General features: G+C 43.1%; 1 protein-coding gene across 7 annotated transcripts in view; it reads right to left on the reverse strand.

Annotated features, from left to right (window-relative positions):
- Positions 1–20,492, reverse strand: part of ZNF407 (zinc finger protein 407) — a 537,168-nt gene that overhangs the window by 513,555 nt on the left and 3,121 nt on the right. For 5 of the 7 annotated variants that reach the window (XR_013443237.1, XR_013443236.1, XM_036117005.2 and 2 more), the window contains exon 1: positions 12,570–12,853. The gene's annotated coding sequence lies outside the window, so the exon portion shown is untranslated. Of the gene's footprint in view, positions 1–11,823; positions 11,968–12,569; positions 12,854–20,492 lie in introns of those variants that run through there. The other 2 variants (XM_078060167.1, XM_036116992.2) reach the window with 2 other exon arrangements.

Here is a 20,492-nt window from a genome sequence, read left to right on the forward strand (position 1 = left end):
CCCTGCAGGTTTCTTGCAATTCATTACAGTGCTCTCTTACCCCTTTTCCCATAGTTTTCACCTAGTAAAACTGCATTTCCATTTTAAAGTTTCCCTCTTAATTCTCCTTCTGACTTCCATTTTGCTGCTTTTCACTAAGCCTCTGTGTCTCTCACATCTCACTCTCAATTACTATAAATGAAAGAAGGTTAAATAACCTCCAAACTTTATTTAAATGATTGTTCTTGGACTATTTTAACACACTTCTTTTGTTTTACCTGATACAGTACAAATTACGAAAATAAACTCATCTGAAATTCTTTCACCTTTCCTTTATTTTTCTTGCCTGCCTGTATTTATCCCGCCTGCTGATATGGGTGTTAATGAATTCAAAAAATAAAATATGTGTAAAGAAAGTCAGGAGAGAAACTGGACTATATACAAAGTTAGACTCTTCAAAAAAAAAAACCAAAAAGGCTAAGTTTCAGTTTGCTCAATGTCTATAGTGCATAAGACTCATCTACAAAATTCTGGAACACTTGAACTAAGAAGCTCCCTTCTCAACTTAAAAGACAGATATTCTAACAAACTTGAAGTATTAATTTGTACACCAGGAGACAAACTACCAAAATGACTGAAGAGATTAAAACATAAATTATGTATAAGTCCGGGCGCCTGGGTGGCTCAGTTGGTTAAGCGACTGCCTTCGGCTCAGGTCATGATCCTGGAGTCCTGGGATCGAGTCCCGCATCGGGCTCCCTGCTCAGCAGGGGGTCTGCTTCTCCCTCTGACCCTTCCCCCTCTCATGCTCTCTCTATCTCATTCTCTCTCTCAAATAAATAAATTAAAAAAAAAAAAAATTATGTGTAAGTCCAACGTCTTAGGTAAGTTCTAGAACGATCTGAGAGGGGAGTGAAGACATGTTTGGGGTACCTCCTCAGTTACAAGGATGGCAGAGTCACCTCTCTAACAAAGCACCCGCCCCTGCTGACAGTGCGCAGAATGTCCACGCGGTGGCACCTTACATATGCTTAGGTGAACAAAAGAATATGGGCACCTGGAAGCAGAAGAAGGGAGACAGGTGAATAATTTCCCCACTGCCCTTCTTTCCTCATACACCCAAAATAATTTAAAGCAGTGATCTAGCAGTGCTTCTCGGCTCCTTTCAAGCCTTGTTACCCTCCGTGCACTCAGGGCAGGGTCACCATCACGTGCTTTCTCTGCCACAGATTCAGTGTTTTCCAACATCTCCCCTTCACTCCACGCTCATCCACTTCTCCCACTACTCACTAGCTCTAGAAGCGGCTGCTTCACGCTTTTGTGAGTGGTTGGGACACACTGTTTTGCTTATCCCTCAGTGACAACAAATGCAGACATTAAGCAAACAGAATACTGACCTTCTCAATAGGAAAATGCTGCGGCCAAAGCCTCGTCAGACATAGTATGTCTGCTAGTTTCCATGTGACTGCATTTATTTCCATTCGAATCTTATGGATGAAGCACTGAAGTGATGAAAAAATAGTGTTTCTCATGTGAACAATATTTCCCAAGGGAGACAGAAATATCACTAATGGCATTTTAAAATAAAGCCATATACCACAAGCAAGGATTGTTAAGTATGTATTAGTCAGCTACGTATAAGGAAAAAGCCTAGGACTCCACATATACTAACACATCACTTCTTATGACAAGGCCAAGCTCCTGTCACTGGTCAAGCCAAATTTTCAGCTCTGAGTTCATTGTGAAACCAGCATGCTCTGAAAATCAGTCCCCTCCCCGCTGCCTACAGCCCTTCCTGGTGGTCTCACAAGGGGCATTCAGGGAGCCCCACGTGTGGGTAGGAGCCTCCTTCAGATCACACCTCTAGGAAAATAGGGCAGAATGATCAAACACCCCAACTCTGTAATATCATGCTTGCACATTCTGAGGAACAGATCACAGAATTATACCTGTGGAGAAGGATAACTACAGAATACTCATTTTCTCCATCTTCGCAGCCTGCTTTTCCTCTGATTTGGATACAGGAGCTAGAACCAACCCTACAAGAAGCCAATGCCCTAAAACCTTCACTACTATAATAAGTGGGCTTAAGAATGGGTCAAACACAAATACAGAAGTTTGTGTCTCGCTCTCGTAAGCTTCCAAGGCAGGTGCCCCCGCTCTGCAGGCAGTCAGGCCCCGGCCCCCGGCTGATTCTGGAATCCTGGCTCCTTCCATCTTCAAGGCCTGCCTTAGAGCTTCCTCATTCCCTGCATCCAGCTGACAGAAGCAAAGGAGCATGAAAGCAGCAGCACATTTGCTTCTTAAAAGCCTTGACTGAGAAGTCGCATCTACCACTCCACTCATACTTGCCTCCTGCCAGAGACTCAGGAAAACGTGACCTGGAGCCCTGCAGCTCCATCTTATGAAAGAGAAAAACTGACGGATTTAGGGGGGCAGCCAGCCCCCTCTACCACACACCAACCCCAAAATTATCATACCACTTCTCGCGAGACCATTAAGGAAGGCTTTCAGTCCTTACAAGACTTACAAAAACCTTCGAGAAATGCACCTATTCCCGAAGAGCATACCTGGAGCTATGACTTCCACGTCTGTAAAACAAGGGAATTACAGACAATATCAATCACTGACAAACTCACATCCTCATCAAAACTTGAACCCTTGGTCCTACCCATGGAGACATTCTGATTAAGAACGTCCAGGGGCACCTGGGTGGCTTGTCAGTTAAATGTGGGACTCTTGATTTCAGCTCAGGTCATGATCTCAGGGTTCTGAGATGGAGCCCCGCATTGGGCTCCCTGCTGGGCATGGAGCCTGCTTGGGATTCTCCCTCACTCTCTCCCGCTGCCCCTCCCCCTCGAGCTCTCACACTCTCGCTCCCTCTCTCTCTAAAAACAAAGAAAGAAGACAGAAAGTCTGGGGTAGGGACCAAAGTCTGTAGTTTTAAAGAGCTCCCTGGGTGATTGTGATGAGCCAGACATGGGACCTACTGGATTAAAGTCCCTCCTACCTGTAAAAATACAATACATACTTCACACATATTTACAGAACTTGGAGCTGAGGCACAGAGGAGGAAGAGGAAAGAAAGGGAGCAAGTAAGCTGAGCCAGGATGGAGAGTAAACTCGCTGTACTAAAGTGGCCACCCCAAAGAGAGCCCCCCAGACCATCTGCCTACGTCATCATTTGCCACAAAGAATTATTCTGAATGTCCCCTTTCCCAAACACTGCCTCAACCTCTACCACCCTAGGTATTAAACACTACCCATATGCAAAACCACATGATGGACCCAGAAGATTCTTAATGAAAACCATTTGATCTCATTTTTTTGAAAGACAATAATTTCTACTGCCTCTCCTAATGATCTAAATTTTCTAAGCTATTTTTAAAAGTACATTATCACCTTAGTTTAAATTTTAATGGCTTTATAATTATATGCACTCCTAAAACTAAGATTCCTCATTCTATAATAACATCCAATAATTATATATCAAATTCTGATCTATAATTCACAATCAGCAGAAATCTTAAGTGAATTATACATTTCAAAAGCAGTAATGTGTTGCTTCTTCTAGGTTTAAAACATCAAGTTTCCATTATATTTAGTAAATGACAAGAATGCTGGACTTTGGTTACATTGGATGATTACACTGGTGTAACTCCAACTGTGTTAAACAGTGTCTTTTCCCAAATAGGCTTCTTATTACCTTACTTGTTTTTATTTAATACTATTTTGTTGTTTGTTTTTATGGAACAAAAAGCACAGCATATAAGAGAAAATAAAAGAGAAGTGTGAACATCAAACACATTGAAAAGCAGTGAGAGTGAAGACTGAGATACTGTAGCTTTAGTAAAATGCAGCAGAAACTAGAAAAGCTGAAGTATCTAAGATCTGTTTTGAGAAGCCTGTGTTCTACATTTGCCCATAAGGGATCTCTGACAAGCACTACATGTGTCTGAAATGCAGACATCCCTGCTATGGAGGGACTCTCATGGGCTGTCAACTTCTTAGTGAGGGGCTGACTTTGCTAGAAAGTATGACATGATATAATTACAAATGTTTGACAGTTCTGGTTTAGACAATTTTAGCACTCTGAATATCAAACAGAAATAGTAGTTCTATTTGGTTCCATAGGACGTATAATTTGACTTAGGGCTTCTAGAACCACATTTTTATTTTTCCTATACTTGTTAATTTCAAGGAGTGACTGTCATACTTATGATGGCCTTAAATAAGGTTTTCAGCATAAGCAATGTTTAATTTAAGAAAAAGTCCTCATAATATGGGATAAATATGACACTCAAAAAAAATTATCAGGGGCACCTGGGTGGCTCAGTCGTTAAGGATCTGCCTTTGGCTCAGGTCATGATCCCAGGGTCCTGGGATCGAGCCCCACATCAGGCTCCCTGCTCGGCAGGAAGCCTGCTTCTCCCTCTCCCACTCCCCCTGCTTATGTTCCCTCTCTCACTGTCTCTTTGTCAAATAAATTTTAAAAAAATAAAAATCTTTAAAAAAAAAAATTATCGAAGGTTAAAAAAAAAAATAGGCAAAGGTAGATTTCCCAAAAGTTCCCTTTTCAGCAACCAATTGCCCAAGCAAAGAAGTATGATTTCACAAATCCTCTGGCAAAATACCACTTTCTAATGACCTGGAAGATGCAACCCTTAGAACTAAAACAGAATACAATTACTTTTTCAGCTTTAGAGACTTGTCATCTGCTAGAATGATAAAGTCATGTACATTGGTTTAAAAACAAACCTAAGACAAAGTAACTTCGCAAATGAGGTGAACAGAGCCTTTACCAGTCTTCTACACTCCCATTTTGACTTTTACTTTTTTTTCTCATAACTCCAACACTCTCAGTCATTACTCTGTTTTGTCCGATTGTCTTCTTGCTCTGACCTTGTCTACAGGGTGTTTCAGATCAGAGAGCCTCTACCACTTTCACCTGGGTGCTCACAGGCGCCTTTCCTCCTCTTGCAGTGGTGACACTGGCCCCCATAGGTTCACTGTGAGGTTCAATCCTCAACAGAGTATAATCTCAGCACATAATGTGCTCGGCACCTAGTAAACATTCAGCAAGCATTAATCATTATCATGGAAACCAATTTTCTTTTTGAAATCTCTATTCCTGAAAGTAATTTTATACCCTAATCCTGCAAAAACACATCTTTATCACCATCACCCCATTCTATCTTTTTCATACAAAGTGAATAGTCCCTTTCAGAGACTTTGCAAAAAGGAAAAAAAAAAAACATAAATGTTTGTATTTTAAATATTTGGTAGACACAAAAAACAATTTTAATATGTGCAAGGTATTCAGCACCATAAAAGAAAGCCTTGGGTACAGATCACAGTTTAAGAAAATGAATCCTTTTCTTCGTAGTCCCTCTTCGTGCCCTCATCACCTTCCCTCTTCTTACGGAGCCGTCTGCTAACGTGAACTTTGTGTTTGGAACTTACCTGTTTTCTTACTTAATCAAATCTGTACTTCTAACAAGATGCAATTTTGTTTTGCAAATTTCTAAACTAAAAAAAAAAAAAAAAAAGGAAAAATACTATATGCATTCCTCTAGAAGTATCTCTTCTTCCCCCAGATGACGTTCCTGACACGTACCCTTGGTGACGCACGTAGCTAAAATCCATTCAGTTTCACTACTGTATAGTCCTTCACTATAGAAGTATAATACAATTTACCCATTCTCTTGTGATGGGACACTGCTTCCAGGTTTCTCCTTTTACCAGTACAACTGTGAGCATTCTTGTACATGTCGCCAGACACTCAAGTACAGGAGCTTCTCCAGGGCAGTGGTTTGCAAATTTTAACATGCACCCAATCACCTGAAGAGCTTGTTAAGTGGCCCCATCCCCAAGTCTGATTCAGTAGGTCTAGGCAGAAGCCCAAAATCTGCCTACAAAGTTCCCATGAAATCCTGGGAACACAATTTAGAAGCACTGCTCTAGGATAAAGACTTAAGAATGGAATTACTGGCTCAAAGGGTACATGTGTCTCTAACTTTACTAGATAATTCCAAAGTTATTGTACCAAGCTAAACTCCTACCAGTTGTGTGTAAGCACTCCAGGTGTTTCCTACCTCCCAAACAACAGATACTGTCAGATTTTTACATTGTTGCCAACTTAATGTGTGTGAAAGTTTTTCATCCTAATTTGCCTTTCCCTAATTAAGTTGAAAATCTTTGCATTTGGGATTTCTCTTTTGTGAGATGACAACTGGGGTCCTTTGCCCATTTTTCTATTGTCATTACTGATTTGCCATTTACCTTTCTGGATACTAATCTTTTACCAGTATGTACTGATATGTACTGAATATGTGTACATAAATATATATATGTACTGAAAATACCTATTCTCACTTGTGACTTGTCCACTTACTTGACGGTTTTAATAAACACAAGTTATCAGTGTTAATACTGTCAAACGTATCAATCTTTTCCTTTATGGTCTGCACCTTCTGTGATTTGTTTTAGAACTTCTTCCCTATATTGGAGTCCTACAACTATTGTCCTACCTTGTCTTCTGTAAGTTTCACAGTTTTGCTGTATTTTAGCCTATAACTGGTCTATAGTTGATTTTTTTGAATGATGTGATTTAGAAATGTATCCCACTCTCAAGAAGTTTCCTGTTTGGTAAAGACCACACTCACAGCCCACAGCAAACTATAACTTTTGGGAGGATACAAAAAGTGCCTCAAGTGAAATACTGATTAGGTGTTAACCACTCACTCCTTCATTGAGATTTATTCTGCTCCCTCATTGGGGCAAACAAAAATGTGAAAAATTTCAACGTGAAAAGATGGAAAGTTATTAGCAAATTAGACTATGATTCCAACCCACCACACCGCAGGAAGAATCCTTAAAAAAATCCCCAAAACTCAATGTAGTCTCTTTCTAAAAATATAGAGAATTAAGCACTGGAGAAAGTGTGGGAAAACTGTCATTCTCAATAGTACCGGTTGGGATATAAATCTATACACCCTTCTAGAAGTTAATTTTGCGCTCTCTCTCGACACAAGCACGCACACACCCTTCGTGTGTGTGTGTGTGTGTGTGTGTGTGTACATAGCCTTATAATATATTCTTTGAGCTATCAATGACTCTACAGGAAATAACTGGACAAAATACATGTTTAAGGATATTCTGCATGAAACTCTTTATAATACAAAAATTATAAACTACCTAAGATCCAATGATGCAGGATGGGCTAGAGCACGTCCACACACTGGAACACGGTGCAGATCACACAGTGTGTTAATGTGGAAAGATGTTCACCATATTCCAGTAACTGACAAAAGCAGTCAACAAAATGCACATATAAACATTCATTTATTCATAAATATTTATCAAGCCCCTTGTGCGTGCCAGGTACCAAACACGTCACTGGTAAACAAAAAGAGATCTGTTCCCTGAATCCAAGGAGCTCGCGAGCCTTGCAGGGAGACAGACCAGATACATAACTTCCAGTTATTCTGGTTGGGATAGTACAGGCACGTGCATTCTGAACACAGAGACAATTTGTAGGTGTGTACGTATAATACATCCAGCACCAAAGAGAACACACGCACCCAGCTTTATGGACTACGTGCTGGTAAGCAGGAGAATACTTAGAGCAAACGCCTTGTGATGAACTGAAGTGTATCTATCTTCTACAAAAAGGCTCTAGAGAGAATTTTAAGAAATGCAGTGTAGTTATGGAAAGTCATACACTGGAAGACAAATGTGAGACATTGCAGAACCACAGTAAAAGAACTGGGACAAACAGCTTCCATTCCTGCCAATTCAAAACTGAGATTGACTAAGATCAAGTACAAGTTCTTGAGCAAATAACCATTCTTCTAAGAGCCTATATTTTCCCTTTCCCTGCTATTTTGTCTCTAACAAATAATAATAAAGCCTCCCAAAATAAGAAATATCTCACAATTGGGACCAGGCTCAAAGGATTCTGACATTATATGCTCATTTCTTTTAAACTTCTGCACCAAAAATCAGTGGAGTGATGAGAGTCATTAATTTCAAAGGGAAAATTTTTAACTTTAAAGCACAGCTATCACACACTACCTCAACCAAGACATCAGAGTTAACATTCACCAGTGATAAGACATATCTGTGTCATATAGGTCCCAATACGAGACTGAGAAGGGCACAACTTCACTGTCATGGTATTCTTGCCAAAATGCTTCACCTTCAATTTAATCATGAAAGGACATCAGACAAATCCAAAACAAGGGACATTCTACAAGATAACTGACCATCACTCTTCAAATGTATAAAGGTCATAAAAAATAAAGAATGCCAAAAGGAACTGTCACAAACTGGAAGAGACTAAGGAGACCGGATACCGTAATGCAATGTGGGATACTGGACTGGATCCTGGGCCAGAAAAAGGACATGATGGTGAACCTCAAAGTCTTTAGATTAATTGTATCAACTGTCTGGTTTCGGTATTGCACTATGGAAGATGTTAATAAAGGGATGCTGGTTGAAAGGGACACAGGAACACTCTGAACTATCTTAGGAATTTTTCTGTAATTCTCAAATTATTTCAAGGTATAAGGTGTTTACAAATCATTTCAGATGAATGATACACAAAGATATGAGATGAATCACTCATTATCTGTAACATAAAAACAGGCTACACCCTCCAAAATTGTGCTTAAAAATCCCAGTATTTGCAAATAAGGCTTACACTGGAATAAACTGTAATTATTCCATAAAGGCCTGTAATTGCGATAATGTAGAAAATACAGTAATTTTCCTAGGGCACTGAAATCTCTCCAGATAGTCTATTTTATTTTCCCCCTTAATCTTTTTTTTATTCAATTCAACTTACATTTATTTAACATCTACTATGGCCATGTAACTGTGCTAGGGCCTGATAATATTTTGATATATAAGAAATGAACATTTTAGAACACAACAGAGAAAAGCATAGAGTAACAAAACTGGGAGTAATTTTTCACTCCTATACAAGCTAGGAATTAATCCAAACACCTTTTTTAGTGCAAATGTCAAAACAGAGGACCCTCACAGCTCACGTGAATCCCCTTCAAATAATTCAGTGGTTTGACCTCTAGAATTATCTCCAAAAATTATCCTTGGAAGTGTCAAAATGACTCTCCCCAAGAAACACTATATTTCTAGTCTTTTTTTTTTTTTTTTCATTTAATCATTCTGTTTCTGGTGCACTGCTGTTTGTAACACAAAATTAAACCACCCAGTTCTCTGAGTACCAGGGAAAAGGTTACACTGGTATAAACCCATGGAGCTTACTTACTGTCCTAAGAGATCAAAGGCAACATCATGTATGGCCGGCCAGGGTTCTCAAAGTGTGATCTCAGAGCCTGCAGCCTCACCCTTCCCAGGAGGAGCTTGTCAGCAATGCAAATTCTCAGCCCCAGTCCAGACCTGCTGAATCAGAGGCTCCAGGGGATGCTGAGCATCTGTGTTTTCACAAGCTCCCCAGGTGACTGTGATGCACCTTAACTTTGAGAACCATTGATGGAAGCAGAAAGACTGGCCTGTACATCAGGAAGCCTGATTCTAATCCCTGCTCTACCACTAATCTCAGAGACAGATTACTCAGCTTCTGTGGGGGCTCAGCCTCCTCACAGGACGACCAGGGAACTGGAACAGATCACTGCCACACTCCTTAGACCAAGATCTGATCAATCTAGGAAGGCAGTTCCTCCTATAAGGCCTAAAAGTGAAAGGCCACCCAAGTATTTCACCATATCTTTCTTTTTCATCAAAATGAAACAATTAAGATTTCTTATTTTCCTCAACTAGTCTCTGAATCATATTTAATATATCTAAAATAAGGGGTGCCTGGCTGGCTCAGTCGGTTAAGCTACTGACTCTTCACTTTGGCTCAGGTCATGATCTCAGGGTCCTGGGATGGTGCCCTGACTTGGCTCCGCACTCACTGGGGAGTCTCCTTCAGGATTCTCTCTCCCTCTGCCGCGCCCCCCCCCCCGCCCCCCGCTCACTCGCATCCATGCGTGTGCTCTATTTAAAAAAAAAATATATATATATATAATGTCTTTAGATAAAATTGTGTTTGCTTCAGCAAAAGCAATACAAGTGCCAATTTTATGGTTTCTTATGTAGTTCTACAGCAAGTCTGTACAGGAGGAATTCCACGTAACAACAAGATCTCCAAGAAACCCAGCTACTATAGACTGAATTATGTCCTCCCCCAAAATTCCTATGTTAAATCCCTAATCCCCAACGTGATGGTATTTGCAGGTGTGACCTTTGAGAGGTAATTAGATTTAAATGAGATCATGAGGGTAGGGTCTCCAAGATGAATCAGTGTCCTTACAAGAAGGTGAAGAGAGTCCTGAGTTCTCGCACTCCCTGCCATGTGAGGACACAGCAAGAAAGGGCCCATCTGTAAGTCAGGCAGAGTCCTCACTCACCAGGAACCAGTACTCTGATCCAGGACTTCATGTCCTGGAGCTGTGAGAAGGAAATGTCTGCAGTTTTCAGTTCTCCAGGCTATCCTATTTTGTTATAGCAACCGAGCTAAGACACTCACTCAGTGTCCCCTCCGGTGTGGGGATCTAACACATCAGGTTATAGCTCAGAAGAACTATGTCCCCATCTTTGCACAAAGAACATGTGTGATCTGACCACAAGAAGTATTTAACAAGTTTGAAAACAAGGAGTTTTAAAATGTATAGATCTAGACACTTCCATTACTGCATAAGAAACACAGCTTAATTTCTTCTCCTATTCACGGATTTATGAACTGGGATTCTTCTCACCACTGTGATACCTGAGAAACCCATCATACAGACCCCTTCTTTGAGATGTGGGAAAGAGGGAGAGCTTAATTTATAAAGGTCAGAGAATTCTCCTCTAACAACACAAACCTAATTGAAGTCCATGTTGGGAGAAATGTCCCACTGAGCTAGTGAATACCCACTAATCCTTGAGACCTAAATCAGACCCTGTATCCTGCAAGCCCTCAACACTGCTTCCCAGGCAGTCAGATATCATTTGCTCTGTGCATCTCCATGTTAGCACTTAGCAAAACGCACTGTATTTGTTTCTGTATCTGCCTCCGCAAGCAGACCCTGAAATCACAGTCTGTGACTAACTCCACACCTAGAGTGGAGTTAGGGACCAGTGCTTGCTCAAGTGGAACCACTTCGCTTTGCTGAATACCAGTGGAACTATGTCCCACCTCGCAGCTTTTCTGTAAATTCGAAATTATTCCAAAATAAAGTTTTTAAAAAGGCACCAGTGGCAACTGTGTTATCAGCAATAATCACACATGCCTTCCAGATCCTGCAGGAAGACATCAGCCACCAGAGAACCGTGCCTTACTGTTTATCAGACATGCCAATAGGAGTTAGTCGTCTCGAGTGTAACAAACTTGAAGAATGAGTAACAAACACTTGAGATTTGAATTCTGACGTTAACTTTGGTCACATTATTTTACCTGAGTTTTAATTGGTAAAAAGGGAATAATTAATCCCTACTCTACAAGATGGCTATGCTAAAGGAAGCATATAGAGTATACATTAGAAATGATGTTCTAATCGGCGTGTCAGTGGCCTTCCCTACACGGTGTTCCAACTGGACCTAACTCCTCGCCGCAGAACAGGTGCACAGTGACTAACTCCACCAGCGCTGGCTGTAAAGTTATAACGCAGTCACCATCAGGGCTGTAATTACCTATGAAATAAAGAAACCCTACACGCGCGTCAATGGATGCTAACCTTGCCAAGACGCCCTTCCCACTCCTGAACTCCCCGATGAAACAGAAGGGCTATTCAAAACTCAACCCAGCCGACAGGGGTCAGTAGCTCCCGGACCCACCTCCACCAGACTAATCTCCAGAAAGCGGGCGAGCACACTCGGGACGTGCTCTCCGGCTGGGAAGAGGTGGGTATCTACCCGGGCAAAACCCGCAGCTGCAAACAGCGGCGCGCCGCAGCCCCGGGCCTCCCCCCTGGCGTCCAGAGCGGCTGACCCCGACGGGCCAGGACCCTGCACTTGCAGTCGCGCTGCTCTCGGGGACCAGCGTGGGGGCCGCCGCCCGCCCAGCGTCCTTAACGGAAGGAGGCGCGGGTGGCAGCGGCGCATCAGCGCATCTGGGGGTGACCTGGGAGTGGGCGGGCGGAGGAGGAAACCAGCGCCCAGACTATAAACCGACACCTCTGCAGCTCCGCGCTGGGGCAAGCCGGGCGGTAAGAGGCGCCCCACTGCGTGCAGGGGTGCTGACAGCCGGCCCCGCGGGGAAGCCGAGGCCCCGGCGGCCGCGCGAGCCGGGCCGCAGGTTGCCGCGCAGTGAGCGGGGGAGGGCGGGAGCGGAGGCCGGGCGGCGGCCAGGCCGCGGGCAGCGGGCGTGTGCCGGGCGAGGCTGGGCGGCGTCGGGAGGGACCGGCGAGCGGGGAGGGGCGGAGGCGGGGGGAGGGGGGAGGAGGAAGAGCGAAGGGCCCTGGCGGGGCTCCCGGCGCCCAGCCGCCCGGGCCCCGGCCCTCAAGCCACCGCCCCCAGGCCCTGCGCTGACGCTGGACGGTCCCCGCCTCCAAACCCCCCGCCCCGGCCAGAGAATAACTTACCTGTTTGCCGACGGAATCGCTCCTGCTCGCCCCTCTGACTGACTCCTCCGGCTCACCGTCTTCCCTCTGGGAGGAAGGGGCGGGACTTCCTGTATCTCCTTTGAGCGACTTCCGGCAGTTCCCAGGTCGACTGGGTGGTGGACCGAGCGCCGGACACCACGACCAAAAAATAGGATCCCGGAACTGGTTTAGCGAAACCCACATCGGGTTCCCTGTTTCTGCCCCGAGTGGCCGGCACACCCACGTGCCGCCTTGTTTTCAGTCCATCAGCTCTTGCCGGAAGCCACGCAGATAAAACCGGAAGTCCCACCCCTCCCCCGGAGAGGAAAACGGAAGGCTAAAGGAGTCAATCTAAACAAGGGGAGCTGCGTGTCAGGGTGGAAAGCCGCCTGCGTCTGTCCAGGAGGGCACCCTGGGATTTCCAGAGGGTCCCAAAGCGGGAACTCCTGGCCGGTCGTGCGTCCTCCCTACCCCAGCCGTCCCCACTCCGCCCCCTCGCCATTACGGGCCCCGAGGACGGCGCGGGGGAGAAAGACGCGGCCCGGCTGGTGCGGGAGCGGCCCGGGCCTGCGCGGCCCGGCCACCGGCTGTCCTCCGGCTTGGCCGGGCCCGAGGGGCGCCCGGCGCCTCAGCGGCCCTCTTCTCTAGGGGCGAGGGTTTTGTGCTGTGCTGGGCGCGTGCGCAGCTCCAGCTTGGGAGGAAAACTCGGGTGACTCCGGAGGGGGATCCGCGGAGTCGCAGGCCCTAGGAAGCCAAGAGCGGAATTCCGACACTGAGGAGGAGGCAAAGACGCTGAATGCGGTGGTTCGCCAGTTTGGCAGGAAAAGCTGAAAAGTACTTGGTGTTTAAAACATTCCCGCACGGGCTGCTTTTAGGAACGTTAAGCGCGCAGCCTACAGATTGTTCGGAAGCAAGCACGACCTGAATACGGTAGTCCCAGCCCCCTCCCGCCCCGGTACAGGAACGTACGTAGACCTCCACGTAGGACCCCTGCTTCGGAAACTCACGCTCTGGCGAGAAGACCACAGCTCGCAAAGCGCAAGGGCAGGGATCCCCTCTTGGGGTCAGATTGTGAAGATACTGTTTGCTAGGGACACCTGTTCATTTGTATTGAGATAATTTTAAGCAATTGGGATTTTAAAACTTTGTATTTATGATTACGGTGATAGGCTTTCTAAACCAAATCATGTCTCCAGTTCAAGTCCAGCTCGATTCTATTTTAAAAATTAAATATTCAGGTGATAACATTTTTTAATATTTTCTACAGGGGCACCTGGGTGGCTCAGGTCATGATACCAGGGTCCTGGAATGGAACCCGGCATGGGCTCCCTGTTCAGCAGGGAGTCTGCTTCTCCCTCTCCCTTTGCCCCTCCCCACCGCTTGTGTGCACTCTCTCAAATAAATGAATAGTATATACATACACACATATATCTGAATAATTTTCATAGCTGTTATCTGGTCAAATTCCCATTGTAATCCACGTGAATTCTCGTATCTGTCTTCACTGTAGGATATTGCGGGTTAGAGTCAGCCATTCCAAGATCACACAGCTGGTAAAGGTGGGATTCAGCTTTAGACTCCAGAGTCAGCCTTTTCCAGTCTACCATGCTGACTAAGTTTAGTAATAGTGAATTAAAAGTTCTAGAGAAATGCATGGAAAACAATTTTCCGTAGAACAGACAACTAGCCTGTTAATGTTACGTTTATACCATTAACCAACATTTACTGGGTGAAAACATTACTGGTAAAAGGTAATAAACTAGATTCTTCCTCCAAAGAGCTCACTTGAAAATTACTTAGAATCTACTTGAAAATATAGTACTTATAATCATAATGTCTGTTTTGACAGTGTTAGTCCTGTATGACATGGTGGTACCTCTCTGAACACTAGTAGTAGCTAGTGCAGTTCTCCATATGGATTACGCATCCTGTTGGTCTTTGGGTGATTAATCTGCCTTTCTTACCTTGAGGGTTTAGTTAACATGTCATCTTTCTTTCTTGAGCATTGAAATAAAATTCAAGTTTATTTTTCATTTTATCATCCATTATTTTGCTGAAACAGGACTTTAAAAAAAAAAAAAGATTTTATTTATTTGACAGAGAGAAAGCAAGAGAGGGAACACAAGCAGGGGGAGTGGAAGAGGGAGACGCAGGCTTCCCGCTGAGCAGAGAGCCGGATGCTGGGCTCAATCCCAGGACCCTGGGATCATGACCCGAGCCGAAGGCAGATGCTTAACGACTGAGCCACCCAGGGGCCCCGAAGCAGGACTTTGACCTCCTCTTTTTGCTTTATAATGTTTTATAAAAATACAAAAAATTGCGGCACTTGGGTGGCTCAGTTGGTTAAGCGTCTGCCTTCGGCTTAGGTCATGATCCCAGGGTCCTGGGATCAAGCCCCGTGTCGGGCTCCCTGCTCACTGGGGAGCCTGCTTCTCCCTCTCCTCCCCACTTGTGTGCTCTCTCTCGCTATCTCTGCCTCTCTCTCAAATAAATAAATTAATTAAATCTTTGAAAAAAAAAATTCCCATGTTTCCTCCCACCAGATTCTATAATTATCAACATTTTACTATATTTGCTTCATTGTTTTATGCATATTTTTTCAGAACCATTTGAAAAAAGATTGCAAACATGATGTCCTTTTACCCCTACACATGTCAATGTACATTTCCTAAGAACATGTATAGGCTCTTAGCAATACAATTATCAAAATCAAGAAATTAATGCTGATACAATGCTCTTATATAATAATCAGACCTTATTCATATTTTTGCACCCATTTTTTATCTTGTTCCCTTTATTATATAATTTAAAGGATTTCCAAAAGATGAAGCACAGAAAACAAGTAACAAAGTGGGAGACCTTAATCTCACTATATTAATAATTTCATTAAGTGTTATTGACTACTCCATTAAAAAGAAGAGATTGCCAGAATGGATAAAAAAGAGTATCGTACCCTCATGTGCTGCTCACAAGAAATGTTTGTTAAAAATGGTAACTTTCCGTGTCTTCTGGCCTCCATTTGTTTCTGATGGAGCAGAGATCACGCAGATCTTTCCTCCCTTTCATGCTTCCCTATATGTCATTTGTCATTTTTCTCTTGCTACTTTCACATTTTTCTCTTTATTTTTTACTTTCAGTGGTTTGGTTATGATGTGCCTCGCCATAATTTTCTTCATACTTAACCTGCTTAGTGTTTTCTGAACTTTTAACATCTGTAAGTTTATGTATTTCACCAAGTTTGGAAAATTTGGGGTTATTATTTCTCCAAATATTTTTCTTCCCCATTCTCTCTTTTTCTCCTGAACTTCAGTCAAATATATATACACCTCTTGATATTATATACAACTCACTGAGGCTTTGTCTTTTTGTTTTGTTTTGTTTTCATTCTTTTCTCTCAGACCTTCAGATGAATAATTTCTATTGATCTATTTTCTATGTTCCCTGATTCTTGTACAGACCTGCAGTTTTAAAACATTTTTTTCATACTACCCTGACAAGGGCTGCTGCTGTGCCTGATGGGGGGGTGCCTACTCCCGATGTAAACAGAGCAACGTGCATGTTCCCTGATTCTTTTTTTTTTTTTTTTAAGATTTTATTTATTTATTTATTTGACAGAGAGACACACAGCGAGAGATGGAACACAAGCAGGGGGAGTGGGAGAGGGAGAAGCAGGCTTCCCGCTGAGCAGGGAACCCGATGCGGGGCTCGATCCCAGGACCCTGGGATCATGACCTGAGCGAAGGCAGTTGCTTAACCAACTGAGCCACCCAGGCGCCCCTCCCTGATTCTTTCTTCTGCGTTATCTCGTCATCTGTTAAAAGCAGGGAGTGATTTTTTTATTTCACATATTGCATCTTTTAGTTCTAAAATTTCTATTCAGTTCTGTCTTACTGTTTCTGTTTCTCTTGATGAGATTTCCTATGTTTACTTATTGAAGGCATATTTTATTTTATGTCTTTGAGTAAAGCTGTAATAAAGCTGCTTTGACATTTTGTCTGCTAATTCCAAAATATAAATCATTTTGGGATTAATCATCATTAATTTTCTCTTTTTTCTTGATTAGGAGTCATGTTTTCCTCTTTCTTAAATGCCTAGTAATTTTGAGCTGTGTTCTAGACATTTAAGTAACGTAGATATTATGAATTCAGTTATGTTCCTCTGAAGAGGTTGGTTGTGGTTGATAAAGACTTAACAGGCAGTTATTTGGGCTGTATTCATACTCCATACTGTATCTCTCTTGTTATGGTGGCAACTGAAATCTCATTCAGTTCCCTCAGCCTTAGCTGGGATGCTTGAATCTGCTTCACACTTGCATAGTTCAGAAGTCATATGGCAATTTAGGCAAAGTATGCAGAATTTGGTGTTTTCCCTTTGTGACTCCTCTTTTCAGAACCTCCCTCCCCTCACTTTGCACTAATGTAGTAACCCTGAGCTCTGCTTTCTGGTTCAAGTGGAGGTTTTTGTGGGTTTTTTATAAAGATTTTATTTACTGATTTGAGAGAGTGAGTGAGAGAGAGAGCACAGCAGGGGAGAGGGGCAGAGGTAGAGGGGGAAGCAGGCTCCCCACTGAGCAGGGAGCCTGATGTGGGGCTTGATCCCAGGACTCTGGGATCATGACCTGAGCCAAAGGCAGATGTTTAACCAACTGAGCCACCCAGGCACCCCTAAGTGGAGTGTTAAATAAAGTTTAGATGGCCTCTTGGATTTTATTATAATTATTTAAAATTTGAAAGAAAGCATTGGTCATTTTTGGTGACTAATCATTTTTGATGACTAATTTAACAGTGCCATTTAAAGTTCTAATTTCCTTTAAATTAACATGTTCTGCCATTACATTCAAATGCCTACCTACAATAACAGTCAGAATGTGCTACGAACACTTAACCACCCACACTAGAATTTTAAATCTACATTCTCTTTGAATGCTGTTTTGGTGAATTTCAATGTGGGAGGTGAGATTATTTAAAACTTCACATTTTCTATCATAGTCAGAGGCATAATTTTTCTGACATCTTTTTTCATTCTGGATAAGAAATTATACTAGCATAATGTTTTTAAATAAAATTTTTCCATGTAATGAAAACTTTTTTCTGTTCAATCTATCCAAGCTAAAAAAGCTCAGAAGCATTTATTTACTGATCATAACTGTTAAGGAATTGTAGTCATTACACCTACCAGCTGTTCTCTTCCACATCATTCCACACCGGAATAGAAAGAATACATTACTTGGCTTCAGAAACTCTCCTGTATTTCTCTTTGTACTTCATCAATTCTTTGAGGCTTTGGACACCTGAGCAAAATATAGAATATACCCAACCCAGCCTCTGCCTCCCAGAGCTTGCTTCCAAAAGAGGAAAGTTCTTTTCAATGTAGTAAAGAGGAAATTATCTTTTCTTAAGTGTCACAAGCTCAACAAAACAGAATGTGGATGTTACAGAGTTGGCAAGTGGAAGAACAGAAATAATATGTGCAAGGATTAGGACTTGGTTTGAGTGTTACTGCTTGTCATGAAAGGCATTGGTATTAACGGCAGATAACATGACTACATTAGATCTGACCATAAGTACATTATTGCGGAAATAAATATTCCATCTTATATAATCAGGAATTCAAATCATTATTTAATTCTTTATTACATGATCAACTAATACTAAAACTTAAAAAATCACATTAAAAAATAGCTAGATGATGTTGAACACATTTTAAACTAGATATTTAAAATAGTATAGTACTGGGGCGCCTGGGTGGCTCAGTCGTTAGGCGTCTGCCTTCGGCTCAGGTCATGGTCCCAGGGTCCTGGGATCAAGCCCCCATCGGGCTCCCCACTCGGCAGGAGGCCTGCTTCTCCCTCTCCCACTCCCCCTGCTTGTGTTCCCTCTCTCGCTGTTTCTCTCTCTGTCCAAGAAATAAATAAAATCTTTTTTAAACATAAATAAATAAATAAATAAATAAATAAATAAAATAGTATAGTATTTAAAAGTCATTTAACCCTATCATAAAATGGTATTTGAGGACTTGTTTTTTAAGTGAAAGCAGCTATCAGTAGAAGTGAGCAGCCAAATGGAATAAGCATTATCTTCTTTTGTGAGCTTCTGTCTTTTTCCACTTCAAAGAAATTTGTTGAGCCCGTGTTACGGGCCAAGCCCTGTGCTTGGTACAGCTTCTCAGCTCAGACGGTTCCTCAGTCTGGGAACAGCACATCAGCGTGGCCCAATCTTGTGGTTGCTCAAGAGAAATCTTTTGTGTAAATCAGTCTACTGATTTTGAAATGCTGGCATCCAATTCAGCAGTACTTAGGACATTGTGAGGGCCACATGAAACAGGGTAAATGGCGCCTTGAGCTATTTTGCTCACATGCTGCTATTCTGTGGCCCCTGAATGAGGGCAGGATCCTTGCGAAGACACAAGTGCTGCCCAGCCAGATACACATGAGCCGTTCTCAGTCCGTGGCACCTCAACGTGACTCGTTTTAATACGCTTTTCCCCAGCACTGGCTGCTCCCAAGACCATTTCAGCTAGAAAGAACGTGAGAGGAAGAGCATAGAGACAGAAGTCCATGCAGGGGACAACAGGCCTATTAGAGGATACTCCAAAAATGCAGCTGCAGACTCAAAAGGAAGATTTCAGCAAGCAATATTGAGCATCTACTAGAACAGGCATGCTCAGTGTGATACGTATGCGGGAAAGGGCTGCCATTTATGCAAAGAGATTGGGTAGGGGCTTTTGCAATAACCCCGCCAAAGTTAGACAGGACTTGGCTTTCAGGCTCTGGGAAGTGACAGTGGAAATGGAAGGAAGTGGTGGCTTCTGAAAAATGGAGTCAACTGGTTTTGATATTAAACTGGATTTGTAAGAGAGGGAAGTGTCAAAGAAAATCAGGATTCCAAAGGCCCATGTTCCAAATCAGGGAACCGCTGGAGGTGGAACAGGTTTGGGAGGACGGATAAGACTTGTTTCCATTTTAGGGGCACCTGAGTGGCTCAGTCGCTAAGTGTCTGCCTTCGGCTCAGGTCGTGATCCCGGGGTTCTGGGATCGAGCCCCGCATCGGGCTCCCTGCTCGGCGGGAAGCCTGCTTCTCCCTCTCCCGCTCCCCCTGCTTGTGTTCCCTCTCTCGCTATGTCTCTCTCTGTCAAATAAATAAATTAAATCTTTATTAAAAAAAAAAAGACTTGTTTCCATTTTAGATGAGTCAAGTTTCAGATAGGAAATATGCAGGAGGATCAGGGGTCCGGTTCTTAAAAAAGGGGGCTGGGTGGGGTGTGCCGGGAGTCTCAGGCATCTGGCTAACACAAAGGCTGAGAAAGGGATGTGGAGTGAGCATGTGGGGGAAGAAGAGGCCCACACCAAGTCCTCTGTGTGTCCTTGGCCCACCGTCCTCCTCCAGCTGCAAGTGCAGGGAACGTGTGTCACCGGAGAGGCTCTCGCACCGTGCCACACACACTCACACAGGTTTCCAGGCCAATACACTGAGTGATGTTTCATTGCTCAGAAGTGCTTACAGTATATTTTACGAACAGCTTTTGTTAATTCACTAATATGAACACCCTTTTAAGAATATAAATTGGCATCATAAACCTCTTGCAATTAGTTCTTGGGAACTCTGCCAAATACATCAGGTAGGTCCTACAAAATCCAAAACGTCACGATTCAACGTAATGTGGCAAGCATGAACCACCTTAGTAACAAAAAATATGCAACACCTGTCAATACTCAATAAACAGGAATTGACGTTCTCGTGCATCACAGAAAAAGTAGATCATTCATGGATACCCCCACAAGACTCATACCTCATTTGAGTCCCTTTTTTTTTTTTTAAGATTTTATTTATTTGAGAGAGAGTGAGAGGACGAGAGCGGGGTGAGGAGCAGAGGGAGAAGCAGACTCCCCACTGAGCAGGATCATGACCTGAGCCGAAAGCAGCC

This window comes from Halichoerus grypus, chromosome 13, assembly GCF_964656455.1.
Source record: "Halichoerus grypus chromosome 13, mHalGry1.hap1.1, whole genome shotgun sequence".
NCBI classification, from domain to species: Eukaryota; Metazoa; Chordata; class Mammalia; order Carnivora; family Phocidae; genus Halichoerus; species Halichoerus grypus.